Consider the following 4,972-nt stretch of genomic DNA (forward strand, 5'->3'; position numbering starts at 1 on the left):
TCCACCCACTAAACCCACTGCCGTCGATAAGGAAGCTAAACATACAAAAAGAATGTGAATGAGCAAGGCAGACAGGCAGAAAATTGAATCTTATTTTCCCAAATGGGAAATCATCTTATCTCCTCAAATGGAGCAGCTTTGGTGTTATATTTGCATAAAGATGATGAATTCGTCTTCTAAAGTCGTTTAAAACACTTCTTGAAGGCTTTGCTATTTTTCAATATCCCATCTCCTTCTTGCTCATAGTGTTTCATGGTCTTCTAAAAGGTCCTAAAGGCAAACAAACAAACAAACCCATTGCTCTCTAGTTGATTTTAACTCATAGCAACCCTGTAGGACAGAGTAGAGTTGCCTCATAGGGTTTCCAAGGAGTGACTTGTTGAATCAAACTGCCTACCTTTTGGTTAGCAGCTGTAGCTGTTAACCACTACGCCACCAGGGTTTCCAAAAGGACCTAGACCCTGCCATTCTCACGGAAAATTAGCAAAATCCATAATCAATGAGCTTCAAGTACACACTCCAGAAGTCGACAATGGATTACTTTGCATGATTTCATTTCAGTAATGATACTGACCATTCATGATGTTTCCATCCTCACATCTCTTCCTAGGGGAATGCAGATTATTAGGTAAGAAAGAGATCGGAACAGATTGTTTTATTTGATAGAGGCCTCATTCATTACATCTTTGTGAACATTTTTCTTTTGAATCAGGCTTAAAATATTATTTGCCCCTGTGATTGTAGGAAACTTGTGGTCAAAGGCACTAGTGGTCCCTGCCTCTCTTATTTAGTCTTGTTTTATGATGATCTAATGCAATGGGAAACCCTGGTGGTGTAGTGGTTAAGTGCTACAGCTGCTAAGCAAGAGGTCTGCAGTTCGAATCCACCAGGTGCTCTTTGGAAACTCTATGGGGCAGTTCTACTCTGTCCTGTAGGGTCGCTATGATTCCAAATGGACTCAGCAGCAGTGGGTTTGGTTTTGGCTTAATGCAATGCAGGATTCGGTCCATTTCACTGGTAAAGCACACTGCATGCATGGCTTTGTATCCTGGTGTTTATCTCCAGTATTATTACATGGCTATTTTTTTTTTATATACCATCTCAACCCTTCCTAAGCATAAGATTGTTCCTCAAATAATAGCAAACATTTGGTTGGTCTGAGTTAGCATAACTAAATCCTCCACTTTTGCCTTTTTCAAATGTGCATAGTTATATCAAGCGACGAGATAAAAATTCTAATTAATTGTCTATTTATATTCACTGATTTTTAAGTTACCTGAGGGTGGAAAATTAATTATTTTTGTGCCCTCTCTTTTTTGAGCAACATGTGGGATGTAGAATTGACCCCAGAAAACTTTGTAAATGATTTGTATTTTTGAATTCTCAGTCTATTGGAGTCAGAATTTCACTGATGAATTCTGATGAACTTTTTATATTAAATATATGTACCAATTTTGTTTGATATTTGCTACAAATGTTTACCGTACATGTTTTTCATATTGTAATTATGATTGTTTTTACATACAGATGTTATATTTAAAAATATTTTACTTTTTGATTTCTTCATTTACATATACTTTGACAATTCCATTTCCTTTCATTGACTTTATACATTTTAATCTTTTTTTGTTTTGTAAACAACTTTTAAAATAATCCTGTCTTCAACCCACCTAGATTTTTTTTTTTGTGTGGTGAGAGACGATCTAAAACTATTTTCTACAAATCAGTAAAATATTCTGCCAGCATAGATTATTAATTATTTGAAATACCAATTTAATTTTTTTTCTGTTAATATGTCATTTTATACGTAAAAAAAAAAAAATCAATCTTTTCTTCTACTTTTTTTGGTTAATTTCTCTGCCACTAACACACACTATTTCAGTAATCAGAAGTTTTTTTAAATAATTTTTATTGTGCTTTAAGTGACAGTTTACAAATCAAGTCAGTCTCTCACGTGTGAACTTATATATACCTTACTACATACTCCCACTTACTCTACCCTTAATGAGTCAGCCTGCTCCCTCCTTCCAGTCTCTCCTTTCTTGACCATTTTGACAGTTTCTAACCCCCTCTACTCTCACATCTCCCCTCCAGACAGGAGATGGCAACACAGTCTCAAGTGTCCACCTGAAGCAAGTAGCTCATGCCTCATCAGCATCTCTCTCCAACCCGTTGTCCAGTCCAATCCATGTCTGATGAGTTGGCATAGGGAGTGGTTCCTGTCCTGGGCCAACAGAGGGTTTGGGGACCACAACCTCCGGGATTCTTCTAGTCTTAGTCAAATCATTAAGTCTAGTCTTTTTATGAGAATTTGCGGTCTGCATCCCACTGTTCTCCTGCTCCCTCAGGGGTTCTCTGTTGTGCTCCCTGTCAGGGCAGTCATCGGTTGTGGCTGGGCACCATCTAGTTCTTCTGGTCTCAGGATGATGTAGTCTCTAGTTCATGTAGCCCTTTCTGTCTCTTGGGCTCATAATTACCTTGTGACCTTGGTGTTCTTCATTCTCCTTTGATCCAGGTGGGTTGAGACTCATTGATGCATCTTAGATGGAGACTTGCTAGCGTTTATGACCCCAGATGCCACTCTTCAAAGTGGGATGCAGAATGTTTTCTTAATAGAATTTATTTTGCCAATTCACTTAGATGTCCCCTGAAGCTATAGTTCCCAAACCCCCACCCCTGCTCTGCTGACCTTCAAAGTGTTCAGTTTATTCGGGAAACTTCTTTGCTTTTGGTCCAGTCCAGTTGTGCTGGCCTCCCTGTATTGAGTGTTGTCCTTCCCTTCACTTAAATTAGTTCTTATCTACTATCTAATCAGTAAATAACCCTCTCCCGCCTTCAATCCCTCCCCACCCTTGTAACCACAAAAGAATGTGTTCTTCTCAGTTTAAACTATTTCTTAAGATCTTATAATAGTGGTTTTATTCAATATTTGTCCTTTTGCCTCTGACTAATTTCACTCAGCACAATGCCTTCCAGGTTCCTCTTTGTTATGAAATGTTTCACAGATTCGTCACTGTTCTTTATTGTTGCGTAGTATTCCATTGTGTGAATATACCATAATTTATTTATCCATTCATCCAGTGATGGCACCTTGGATGCTTCCATCTTTTTGCTATTGTAAATAGTGCTGCAATACACATGGGTATGCATATATCTGTTCTTATAAAGGCTCTTATTTCTCTAGGATATATTCTGAGGAGTGGGATTTCTGGGTTGTATGGTATTCTATTTCTAGCTTTTTAAGGAAACGCCAGATAGATTTCCAAAGTGGTTGTACCATTTTACATTCCCACCAGCAGTGTATAAGAGTTCCAATCTCTCCGCAGCCTCTCCAACATTTATTATTTTGTGTTTTTTGGATTAATGCCAGCCTTTTTGGAGTGAGATGGAATCTCACTGTAGTTTTAATTTGCATTTCTCTAAAGTGATCGAGAACATTTTCTCATATATCTGTTAGCCACCTGAATATCTTCTTTAGTGAAGTGTGTGTTCATACCCTTTGCCCAATTTTTAATTGGGTTGTTTGATTTTTGTGGTTGAGTTTTAGCTGAATCATATAGATTTGAGAGATCAGGTGCTGGTTGGAGACGTCAGAGCTGAGAATTTTTTCCCAATCTACAGGTGGTCTTTTTACTCTTTTGGTAAATTATTTAGATAAGCATAGGTGTTTGATTTTTAGGAGCTCCCAGTTATTTGGTCCTCTTCTTCATTTTTAGTAATGTTTTGTATTCTGTTTATGCCTTGTATTAGGGCTCCTAAGGTTGTCCCTATTTTTTCTTCCATGATCTTTATCATTTTAGACTTTATGTTTAGGTCTTTGATCCTTTAGTTTTTGTGCATGATGTGAGGTATGGATCCGGTTTCATTTTTTTCCAGATAGATATCCAGTTATGCCAGCACCATTTGTTAAAAAGACTATCTTTTCCTCAATTAACAGACACTGGGCCTTTGTCAAATATCAGCTGCTCATATGTGGATGGATTTATACCTGGGTTCTCAATTCTGTTCCATTGGTCTATGTGCTGTTGTACCAGTACCAGGCTGTTTTGACTACTGTGGCTCTATAATATGTTCTAAAATCAGGTAGAGTGAGGCCTACCATTTTCTTCTTCTTTTTCCGTAATGCTTTACTTATCTGGGGCTTCTTACCCTTCCATATGAAGCTAGTGATTTGTTTCCCCATCAGATTAAAAAATGTTGTTGGAATTTGGATCAGAAGTGCATTGTATATATAGGTGGCTTTTGGTAGAATAGACATTTTTACTATGTTAAGTCTTCCTATCCACCAGCAAGGTATGTTTTTCCACTTACGTAAGTCACTTTTAGTTTCTTGCAGTAGTACCTTGTAGTTTTATTTGCATAGGTCTTTTACATCTTTGGTTAGATTTATTCCTAAGTGTTCTATCTCCTTGGGGACTACTGTGAATGGTATTGATTTGGTGATTTCCACTTCGATGTTCTTTTTGTTGGTGTAGAGGAAACCAACTGATTTTTGTATGTTTATCTTGTAACCTGAAACTCTGCTGAACTCTTCTATTAGTTTCAGTAGTTTTCTTGAGGATTTCTTAGAGCTTTCTGATTATAAGATCATGTCGTCTGCAAACAGAAATAATTTTACTTCTTTCTTACTAATCCGGATGCCCTTTATTTCTTTGTCTCGCCTAATTGCTCTGGCTAGAACCTCCAACACAATGTTGAATAAGAGTGGTGATAAAGGGCATATTTGTCTGGTTCTTGTTCTCAAGGGAAATGCTTTCAGGCTCTCCCCATTTAAGATGATGTTGGCTGTTGGCTCAGTGTAAATGCCCTTTATTATGTTGAGGAATATTCCTTCTATTCCTATTTTGCTGAGAGTTTTTATCATGAATGGGTGTTGGACTTTGTCAAATGCCTTTTCTGCATCAATCCATAAGATCATGTGGTTTTTTTTGTTTTGTTTTGTTTTATTTATTTGGTGGATCGCATTAATTGT

This window comes from Elephas maximus, chromosome 7 (assembly GCF_024166365.1).
Source record: "Elephas maximus indicus isolate mEleMax1 chromosome 7, mEleMax1 primary haplotype, whole genome shotgun sequence".
Taxonomy (NCBI): Eukaryota; Metazoa; Chordata; class Mammalia; order Proboscidea; family Elephantidae; genus Elephas; species Elephas maximus.